This window comes from Narcine bancroftii, chromosome 2 (genome assembly GCF_036971445.1).
Source record: "Narcine bancroftii isolate sNarBan1 chromosome 2, sNarBan1.hap1, whole genome shotgun sequence".
In the NCBI taxonomy this organism is placed as follows: domain Eukaryota; kingdom Metazoa; phylum Chordata; class Chondrichthyes; order Torpediniformes; family Narcinidae; genus Narcine; species Narcine bancroftii.
Genome location: NC_091470.1, coordinates 39,905,338 through 39,917,668, shown reverse-complemented (window position 1 = coordinate 39,917,668; position 12,331 = coordinate 39,905,338).

Genomic DNA, 12,331 nt, shown 5'->3' with positions numbered 1-12,331 from the left:
GCTGGAAAGGAGGCTGCTAGGTTCACCAAAATACTACTGAATCTGGGTGACTCAAGTTGTAAGAAGTTAGACAAGCTGGGACTTTTCACCAAGAGATGGTCCTAGGTTACCATATATAATGTGTATGTGTGTATATATAGTCTCAGTGTGTTTGCATTTGTTGTTTTTGCAATACTATTAAAATCTTATTTAAAAATATTTTTTTAAAAACAATCTATGTATGTATATGTCTGCGTGTGTATACTGTAGTAACCGATGACCATGTCTTCCTTTGGAATGGCCAACCTAGCTGAAGCGGCATGCAGAATAATGAGGAGAATAGCTACAGAATAGAGTCATCATCTTTTTTTGCCCAGGGTAGGGGAGTTGAAAACTGGAGGACATAGATGTGAGGCAAAAGATTTAAAAGGAAGCTGAGGAGTACCTTTTTCGCTTGGTGGGTATGTAAAATGAGCTGCCGGAGGAAGTGGCAAGGTGAGTATAATTGCAACATTTAGAAGATAGGTACACGAATAAGAAAGGTTAAGAGGGATATGGCCCAAACTCAGGCAAATGGAACTAGCTGAGATTGACACGGTCAACACAGTCAGGCTGGAGTGAAGGGTTGTAAAACTGTGACTCAATGAATACCAACATCCTGTGAGTTAACGTATTACCTCTGTAGAATTACATAATTATAATTGGAGCCACTGAGACAGAGGTATACCAAAGAAGAGGTACAGGGACTGCTTAAAGAAATCTCTTGGTGCCTGCAACATTGACCACCGCCAGTGGGCTGATATCGCCTCCAACCGTACATCTTGGCGCCTCACAGTTCGGCGGGCAGCACCCTCCTTTGAAGAAGACCGCAGAGCCCACCTCACTGACAAAAGACAAAGGAGGAAAAACCCAACACCCAACCCCAACCCACCAATTTTCCCTTGCAACCGCTGCAACCGTGCCTGCCTGTCCCACATCAGACTTGTCAGTCACCAACGAGCCTGCAGCAGACGTGGACATACCCCTCCATAAATCTTCGTCCGCGAAGCCAAGCCAAAGAATTGGAGCACACCTCAATTGACAAAACTCTGCACATTCAAAATCCTCTGCAGACAATGGTGCGTGTTCGTACAACTCTCCTTGTCTTCAACTGAAGACAGGTTCTCGTTGGCATACCCTATCCCACATCTGAAAGATGTCCTGCGCCTAACAATCCTGATTATCATCCAAGTTAGCAGAAAGAGAATGTACTTCTGAGCTGACTCACTGAGACACCTATAGCAGTGACTCAGTGTGACTGCCACAGAATGGTTTATCTGTCCTTGTTGTTCTTGTGCCATGCAGTTGACACAATTTGTTAGATCAGAGATAATGACTCAAACACCTGGTCTTGTATTTCCCTCAGATGCCATGGGATAAATTCAGGGTAACAACCAAGCAAGGAAACATGTCTTTTACTCTCTTGATCAATAACCAACTTCGTGAAGAAATCTTGTTGCTTAATGACACCATGGGTCTTTTTAGCCAAACGGAACTGTGAGCATTCCAGAAATAAAATTGTGATTGTTCCCATCTGCAATATCAATTTAAGTGATTAGTGTAGACTTGTGACAACACTACACACACTTATTGCTTGTCCCACTAGGATAGAATCAATTCATAAAGCTGCGAACAAAAAAAACCCACATAATTAGATTTTCACAGCCATGTGGAGTGAAGTTTGCTTGAGCTCTATTTAGGATTGTTTTTATTATGAACAAAAATTCTGTAAAACTGGATTGTTTTGCAGTGTTTTGCTTTACATGTTTGATTATAGATCATTTAAAAATTCAAATGATCAATTTTTAAATTATAACATTTTAAGTTTAGACATAAACCTTTCGGCCCATGAGCAATGTTGCTCAATTCCATCTAATTGACCTACACCCTGAGTACATTTGGAAGAGTGGGAGGAAACCAGAGCACAGACACACAGAGAACATGCAACCTATTTACAGACATTGTGGGATTTGAATCCCAGATTGATCGCTGGCGCTGTAACAGCATTGTGCTAACCGCTACACTAATCAACCCTCTTGGGACAAGAGGCCATGAACTAAGGGTAATACTTTAGGAGAAATATGAGAGGTGGCTTTTTCACTCGGCGAATGGTGGCAGAATGGAATGAACTTCCGAATGAGATAGTTGCGTCAGGGTCCCTTCAGTCATTTAAGAGAAGATTGGAGGTGAGGGGGTTGGATGGTTATTGGCAGTGAATGGGAGGTTTGAACTAGTGGAGTTGTTCCAGTGAACCGGTGCAGACTCGAAAGGCTGACATGTTTCCGCTCCATAAATGATTATATGGTTAACTCTGCCATTTTTCTTTTTACATTTTACCATCCTGGTTCCATTACAGCACTCATTGTTATATTTTCATTGAAGAATGCTTGTTTATTGTTTTAAGCCAAATTATGTCACACAAGTTTTAAATCATAGTTGGAAATTAATTTCTTCAAACAAAGATACATTTTTGGCATTTATGGGTAATTGGAGAATTAAACCTCACCTTGCTCTCATTGTGCTGGATAAGTCTCTGCCTATAATGTGTGAGATACAAGATAAAAGGGGATGGATCCCAGAGAAAATAGAATTACAAGAGAAGACTGAGGATGACAGGTTACAAGGGTTCTCCCTTGCATGGGATTGTGGATTAATTTTTGCAAATTATTTAAAAGGAGATTGAACCTCCCCTCCCCCAGAGTCGATGCAACCTTCTCCCCAGTCATTTGTGTGGTAGAATAAATCTGCAAATAATATTGCTTTTACTCCCAGTGGGTCCTTGGTAGACATTTGTGAGAATTTAGTGAAAGTTGATGCTTCAATACTTTGTACGAGGAGGTCTCAATATCAGACACTATTCCCCATTTGGACCTGTGCATCCTTGGCTGGTGTGGTGATTATAATATCAATAGTAGATTTAAGGCTGCCCTCACCTTGGCCCCCAGCAGCCCACTTCATGCTGTTGCCGTGCAGCCTTGATTCAGGGAAATGGGCACACTGGCATTAGCCCAGCTGCTCTAACTCCACACTAAGGGAAGGAGAAATGGTGAAGAAGAGGTTCTTGTATTGTCCATTTTTGGCGACGATGGATGCAATATACTGATATTAATTTAATTTAGACATACCGCTCATTAACAGGCCATTTGGCCCCTGAAACCCACACAGATATGGGGAAGATGTATAAACTCCTTTCATACAAAGCCGGATTCAAACCCCGGTCCCAATCGCTGGCATTGTAACAGTGTTGTGCTAACTGCTACTCCATCTGTGCCATCCTAACCAATATTGGATGTGATGTGCCAAGGATGAGGAAATAGTTTGACTCCATAATTATCCTCTATGAATCTTCAAACTCCTTGCTTCTTATGGAACCCTCTGTTTATAATTAATATTTTGTTTGTCTGGGAGTTGTGTTTCTGGTTTTTAAAACAATTAGTTGTATAAGATGATGTTTTAAAGTATGAAAAAAATCTTCAGCCCAACCGGTCCATGCTGACCCAGGTCCTTTCTAAGCTAGTCCCATTTACTTGCATTTGATCCATATCTTCCACTATCTGAAGAAAAAAGACTTATGACTGTCTATTCTCTCCATGCTTTTCAAAATTTTATAGCCTTGTACACAGTCTCCCCTCAGCCTCCTTCACTCCAGTAAAAACAGTTCCAAAATAGGGCTTGATCATTCATGAATGAGAGAAAAATTAAGAATCAAAGGGTACTGAATCTGGAACACTACAGGAGGGTGTGAATGCTCAGTTAGTGAATGTATTCAAGACAGTCACTGACAAACATTCAGATGTTAAGGGAGAGATTATTGTTAGGGGATGGCATTGTGATAAAAGACTAGCCCTCAATGTGATCCCACTGTCCCACTCTCACTTGTCCCCAGGTATCTCTAGTCACATTGTACTGTGAGAAAGCTGGTTAGTTTAAACAGTCTGATGCCCAGCCCCCAACGATAGAGAGTGGTGATTAGTAAGGGTCCACTTAAAGTGGTGTGTGAGCAGAAAGAAAAAGTTTGATAAACACTTTTAATCGTACCTAATTGACTCGTTATATGCAGTTTCATAACTCCAAAGGAAATGGGCCAAGACAATTATTCTCAAGCAAACTATTTCAGTAACAATTGGGCATAGAGCAGTGATTCTCAACCTTTCGTTCCCACTCACATATCACCCTAAGTAATTCCTTCCTAATTAGCATAGGGATTACTTAAGGTGGGATGAGAGTGAAAAGAAAAAAGTTTGAAAACCACTGCTTTATTTCAATACTTGAAATAGATTTTCTTATGCTCTTATAAATTGTACATATGTTTTATTAAATTGTGCGCATATTTTCCCACACTTTTATAAATTGTACGTGTGTGTTTTATTCAATTGTACGCATATTTCCCATGTTCTTTTATAAATTGTGCACATTTTATTTACACTATGATTTTTTTCATGTTCTTCTATTAATTATGTGCAGTTAAAAGTAACATTTGATGGAAAACCCTTGTGTCCAGATTCGTGTCTCTGAAACCTGACACTTTTTCAACACAATTACCAGTTCAGAGACCAACAGCAGACCGCTGGGAGCATCTCCTGACAGCCCTGCCACCAGCCCCAATGATAGTAACCCATAGAGTAATGATAATCACTGCTGGCATTGCTCACCATTATCAACCTAATTTCAACTTCACACACAAGACCAGGGGAATATTTTTGAGTCACTTTTTAGAAGAAAAAGTGCATTTAACATGTCATTAAATATGGTATGTGATATGTGGCACTAGATGCTGATGTGTTACACATCCCACCTCTTGCTCCCAGAATGCCAGCTTGCTGAGTACTGCACTGCGGGAGTTTTAAACAGCTAGCAATCGGGCCATTTAAACTTGGTGGGAGTCACAAACATTGGATGCTTTGTACATTTAAACATCATAGGAGATTTAAAGGGACATCACACAGATCATTTAAACATACTGGAACTACCAGTAGCATAGCCACGTGTCATGTAAAGAAGACCCGACCATGTGGGCACAGAGGGGGATTACAGTTTCCGGTACCGGAGGCTTCTGCTCCCTTCCATCCTCCTATGTTCTCCAAACAATGTTTGGAGAACAAATGTGATAAACTTCTAGACAGACTTCAACATCAGAGAGACAGTACGTGATGTGCTTTACAGAAACATAACTAACCACAGACATTCTGGACACAGCATTACAGCCCAAGGGCTACACCCACCATCATGCTGGCCAAACACTGATATCAGGAAAAACCAGGGGAGGAGGCATTTGTGTCATCATCAATTCATCATGGTGCATGTCCCAGTTCTGCTCCTCCAACCTGGAACATCTGACGATCAAGAGCCACCCATTCTACCTGCCGAGGGAGTTCACTGCTACCATACTGATGCAGTGTACATTCTGGCCCATCTCACATCAGGCTACCACTGGAGGGACTGTGATCAACAGCCATGAAACAGCACATCCTAATGCCTTCGATCATTGTTGGTGACTTCAATCAGGCCAACCTGAAGAAGTCTCTGACAAACTACCACCTACAGTCCACATGTGAGACCAGTGGAGCCAACACACTCAACAACTGCTACATCACCCTGAAGAACACCTACCAAGCCATTCTGCAATCACACTACAGCAAGTCTGATCTCCTAGCTGTACTTCTACTCCCGGTGTACAAGCAGAGACTGAGGACCACAGCACCAGTAGTTAAGATGGCAAAACTAATGGTTGGGTAAGGTGGAGGACTGCAGAAATGCTTCAAATCGGTGGACTGGACCATATTCAAGAACTCATCCATAGACATGAATAAATATGCCACAGGTATTACCAACTTCATCAAGACCTGCGTGGATGAGTGTGTGCCCACATGCAAATATCAGGTGTTTCTCAACCAGAAGCCCTGGATGAATCAGAGGATTTGCAAGCTGCTGAAGGCTGGGGATCTATATCTCTACAAGAAGACCAGGCATGACTGAGGCAAAGTGGAAATTCTGGAGGAAGATAGAGACAGCCCAGCTAATGGCAGGGAGTGCTGGACATTACAGTCTAAAAAGCGAAGGAATGCATCATAGATGGCTGTGATGCTTCATTATCTGATGAGCTGAACACCTTCTATGCCAGCTTTGAGAAGAATCAAACAAAGCCTACTAGAATCCCTGGAAAGGCTGAAGGCCATGTGATATCTGTGTCTTTGTGGACGATGTTAGAACATCATTCAAGAGGGTGAACCTTCGCAAAGTGTCAGGCCTTGACACCTAGCAGGGTACTGAAAATCTGCAGCAACCAACTAGCCAGAGTGTTCAGACATTTTCAACCTCTCATTGCTGCAGTCAGAGGTTCCCACCTGCTTCAAAAGGGCATCAATCTTCCCAGTACCCAAGAGTAGTGTGAGCTGCCTCAATGACTGTCGCACAGATGCACCATCTTCTACTGCGATGAAATTCTGAGACCAGTTATGGCTTGAATTAATGCATACCTAAGATCTGGGCCTACTGCAATTTGCCTAATGTCAGAATCACTCCACAGCAGATGCTCTGGATCACCTTGCAAACAGCAACTCATACATATGGCTGCTCTTCATTGACTACAGCTCAACCTTCAATACTATTATTCCCTCAGTGCTGGTCAAGAAACTGCAAATGCTAAGCCCCTCTGTACTCACCTCTGCAACTGGATACTCATAAGACCATAGTCAGTATGAATTGGAAGCAACATCTCCTCCTCACTGATTATCACCACAGGCACACCCCAAGGACGTGTGCTTAGCCCACTGCTCTACTCGCGTTCCACCCATGACTGTGTGGTCAGGCACAATTCCAATGCCATCTACAAGTTTGCTGATGAGACCACAGTTGTCGGCAGAATCACCAACAGCAAATGAGGAAGTGGACAGGAGGGAGATGGATCAACTCTGTAATATGTCCAACCTATGCCTCAATAGTTAGGTCACTGACTGGCAGTGGAGCACATGCATAAGTAATAGGTACAGCTACACAATGCAAGAGCTGAAGAAATTGGGACATCTTTTTAAAATCTTTTAATTAATTTTAATAAATAACTTGTACAAAAAATACAATTCAATAATATGATAGTTGCACAAACTAAAACATTTAGTATTACAAAAACATGCATAAATTGCAAATCATATCCAAAATTGATGTTTGAAATTATATACATTTTTTTTTAAAAGTAGAAAGAATAAAGAAAGTAAAGGAGAAAAGCTCAAAACCCCTGCTTAACAGCAATGCCAAATATTATTACTACTAAAAGAAAAACAAAGGTATAAAAATGTATACAAAAAAAATACGAGTCAGACTAATAACATTAAAGTGAAATTATAAAGTGAGTCATGTGACTCCCTCCATAATGTCTGAAATCTTATATCTGATTTATTAAATGAATAATGAATCTTTTCCATATTCAAACAAGACCATGTCACAACAACTGATCATGAGTAGGCGGGGCAGCATCCTTCCATTTAAGTAAAATCACACATCTCACCAAAGAAATCGCACTACTCTGAAGCAGAGACAAAAAAGAATCATTCCATTCTATTGTACAGAATAGGGCCTGAAGTGGCAGTTGATGAAGTAGACAAAGACGATGTGGTCAAACAATAATCATGGCTTTTATTAGCAGAAACTCATGGTACAATAATGAAAGACAATAGATGCATAAACAGTTATATCAAGGTAGAGATAATGCACAGCCAATGTTAGTACAGCAAGGCTCGCCAGAGGGGAGACAGGCATCTTGGCAGACATTCACCCATCTCCCCCTGGGAGAAGAAGGGTTAAAATCAAAAGGACAGCTGCTAGGAAAGACTGAAGCAAGCGATACATGGATACCATGTTTGTCCTTGAGATACTCTAACAGTCAAAATATGCCAGAATCTAGCAAGCAATCAAAATATAATGAGATGATTTATGAATATGTCAGCCTATCAGGTTGTTTATGAATTCTGGTGCTTCGTCTCAAAACAGGTGGCTCCTTTGCAACCTTGGGAACTGGGTCTGTAGTGTGGGATGGACTGGCTTCTGGCCCCGCTCCAGAATCGCCAGCATGAGGCAGTGGAGCCTCAGCATGGCCATCTGAAAGCTTACTAGGGGTCACAGGCTGGTGGTTGGGGGTGAGTTCAACCTCTCAGTCTCACTCTTAGTAGGGGTGCGAGGAAGGGGCGAACCAGGCGAGGCCAGATCTCTTAGGGGTACAGTGTCAGTTCTCCTATCTGGGAATTTAACATGAGCCAAGGCAAATAGTGCCTTTGGAAGACTACACAAAAGAGTCTGGAAAAACAACCAACTGAAAAACCTCACAAAGATAAGCGTATACAGAGCCGTTGTCATACCCACACTCCTGTTCGGCTCCGAATCATGGGTCCTCTACTGGCATCACCTACGGCTCCTAGAACACTTCCACCAGCATTGTCTCCGCTCCATCCTCAACATCCATTGGAGCACTTTCATCCCTAACGTCGAAGTACTCGAGATGGCAGAGGTCGACAGCATCGAGTCCACGCGGCTGAAGGTCCAGCTGCGCTGGGTGGGTCACGTCTCCAGAATGGAGGACCATCGCCTTCCCAAGATCGTGTTATATGGCGAGCTCTCCACTGGCCACCGTGACAGAGGTGCACCAAAGAAAAGGTACAAGGACTGCCTAAAGAAATCTCTTGGTGCCTGCCACATTGACCACCGCCAGTGGGCTGATATCGCCTCAAACCATGCATCTTGGCGCCTCACAGTTTGGCGGGCAGCAACCTCCTTTGAAGAAGACCGCAGAGCCCACCTCACTGACAAAAGGCAAAGGAGGAAAAACCCAACACTCAACCCCAACCAACCAATTTTCCCCTGCAGCCGCTGCAATTGTGTCTGCCTGTCCCGCGTCGGACTTGTCAGCCACAAACGAGCCTGCAGCTGACGTAGACTTTTACCCCCTCCATAAATCTTCGTCCGCGAAGCCAAGCCAAGCCAAAGCCAGTTGGGGTTAGTATGCAGTAGCTGAACTGATTGGACTAGGGGGTCTGTTTTACTCGCCAGAGCGTGGTTCTTCAGCAGCACTGTTCCAGGCTTAGATAAACAGGCTGGCCAGTTCATAATTGATCCTGATTTCCTAGGAAAGGCAAACATACGTTCATGAGGTGTTTGATTTGTTGCAGTACACAATAAAGACCGAATAGAATGTAATGCCTCAGGCAGCACCTCCTGCCACCGGATAACAGGGTAACCATGTTTTTAAAGCAAGATTAACAGTCTTCCAGACTGTAGCATTAGCCCTCTCGAGCTGCCTGTTGCCCTGTGAGTTGTACCTCGTGGTACAGCTGGAGGCAATCCCCTTCCATAGCAGGGCTCGCCACAGTTCAGTGCTCATGAATGCTGAGCCTATCGGTATGAATGTAATTGGGAAAACTGAAAATTCTGTCAAGTGACTTAATGACAGACGTTGACGAGACGTCAGGGCATCGCAAAGGGAAACCTGGAATATTCATCAATTACAGTAAGGAAATACATTTTTGTTGTAGGAAGGTAACAGCCCTTTAAAATCTAAGCTAATCCTCTCAAAAGGTCAGGTTGCCTTGATGAGAGTGGCCTCTGGAGCTTTGAAGTATTGCAGTTTGCATTCTGCGCAAACAGGACAGCTTTTAATCAGTTTCCTGACTTCTTCCAGAGAGTACGGAAGGTTGTTAGCCCTAATGTAATGGAAGAATCTCGTGACCCCTGGGTAGCACAGTCTGCTATGGATCTCTTTTAGCCCCTCCATGCTGAGCACCAGCAGCAGATCGTGATAATGCGTCAGAGGGATCATTTAACCTGCTCAGTCTGTACTGGATCTCATAATTATAAGTTGGGAGTTCTATTCGCCAGCGTGTCATCTTATCGTTCTTGATTTTACTTTTGTGTTTAGTACTGAACATGTAGGCTACAGATATCTGATCAGTGATAAGAGTAAATTTTCTGCTGGCTAGAAAGTGTCTCCAGTAGTGAACAGCTTCAATAATAGCCTGGGCTTCTTTTTCAATGGCAGGATGTTTAAGTTCAGGCCCGCGTAATGTGTGGGAGAAGAATGCCACAGGTCTGCCCTTTTGATTGAAAATTCCTGCCAAGGCACAATCTGAGGCATCAGTTTCCACTTGGAATGGGACATCCTCGTCAATGGACGAGAGTGCAGCTTTGGCAATATCAGCTTTAATTCTCTCAAAAGCCTTCAAGGCCATTGGAGAGAGAGGAAAAGATTTAGTGTCAAACAGAGGGCGTGCCTTCGTGGCATAGTCCCAAACCCATTTGCAGTAATAGGAAAAGAATCCCATACACCTTTTAAGGGCTTTTGCTGTTTGCTGAGTTTGGGGTTGGTAACTTCTTAAGGGGGGGGCATTTTTTTCCGGGTTGGGGCGGATTTCACCCTTGCGGACAATGTAGCCCAGAATGGGTAGCTCTGTCGCATTGAACACACATTTGCCCTCATTAAATGTAAGGTTGAGTTCTTTAGCTGTTGCTAAAAATTTCTTTAAGTTGTTGTCGTGCTCAGCCTGTGTTTTCCCACAGATAGTGACATTATCCAGATTAGTTAATAGGCTATGTTTCCCCAAATCCTAACAATCTTATCCATTTCCCTCTGAAACACTGACACACCATGAGTGACTCCAAAAGGTACCCTTTTAAACTGATATAACCCCCCATCAGCCTCAAAGGCTGTATAGGGTCACTCTTTTTTTAATGGGGATTTGGTGGTAAGCTGCTTTGAGGTCGATAGTGGAGTACACTTTGATTTGCACTATCTGATTAATCATTTCATTGATGCCTGGCAGGAGGTAAGCATCCAGGTTAGTGTAACAGTTGATTGTCTGGTTGTAGTCAATAACCAGTCGTTTCTTAGTGTGATTTTTCACAACTACCACCTGGGCTCACCACAGACTCCTACTGGGTTCAATTACTCCCTCTAAGTAATATCTGGGTCTCAGTTTTGATAAACTCATGATCCTCTTTGCTGTAAGAACGGTTCTTAGTGGCAACTGACCGACACTCGGGGGATAAATCACTGAAATGGGAGGGAGCATTGAACTTTAATGTGGACAAACCGCAGTAACTAGCACGGGGGATGGTTAGTGTGGGTAGTGGCCCACCAAAATTTAACACTACACTGTTCATCTGAGATTGAATATCTAATCCCAGTACCAAGGGACGCAGAGCTCCGGCATAATAAAGAGCCACACATCAACCAAGCAATATCCCTGCAAATTTAAAATAAATTTATACTTGTCCCATACAGTTTTTGTAAGTTCACTACAAGCCATCAATATCTTGCAGTTCACTGGATATCTTCGCAAATTTAAGGCTCTGGCAACTCTCTTGTGGATGTAGCTCTCCCTGAGTCTATTAGACAATCAAGAGTCTCACCATTCATCTCCCCCTTCATATTTCGACCGTTCCAGTCCGTAACATCCAAGCTTTGGAGTCAATTGAGCCATCACAGGGGATCTCATCTTACCATCTCTTGAAGTAGATTCAGCCTGCTCATCTGAAGATTCCCCCTTTTCACAGTTGTCTTCCATTCCTGCAGCTCCAGGATGCATTTTCTTGGTGCTTCTCTTATCAGTGAGAGTACTTTTTGCCTTACACACTGTAGCAAAGTGGCCGAGTTTCACACAATCGCTGCAGGTAGCAAATCGAGCCAGGCACTTCTGTCTGGGATACCAGCTCTTATCACAGAAGTAGCATTTTTCAGGAATTCGCCTTTTTCTTTCCTTTGAGGTTCCAGCACTCCTGAATGTTTCCTTTTCAGTTTCTAGCTTTTCACTGGACCACATGGGACTTCTCAGTGTTTTGGCTAGAGTGACTGCCTAGTTGTAGGTTAAGGGCTCTATCTCCAGCAGCCTCTGTCGGATGTAACTGGAGTCAATCCCATTGACTAAAGCATCCAGCTTCAAGGCATTGCGGTGTTGTTGCACATTGACTGCCCTGACATCACATTCATTTGCCCGTGAGTCGAGAGCCAGTACATAGGCAGCATCACTTTCCCTGGGTTTCTGGCATCTAGTCAGCAACTGGTGTCGAGCAAGCACCACATTCCGTGGCACTGCACAGTAAGCAGTCAGACGTTCCCGGGCTATAGCCAGAGTGGTAGCTCCTTGCGTTACAGCAAAAGGGACCTCACCCAGCAGAGTTCATTGTATCGCCTCATCGACCACATTGTTTCAAGCAATGTAGTAATCGAAACAATCCAGTGGTTGAAAATTTCTCTGGCCCTCGGGACAGACTGGTCAATTATCAGCTGCTCCGTCTTGAGTGCTGCATCCATTTCTGCTAATAAAATTGAAGT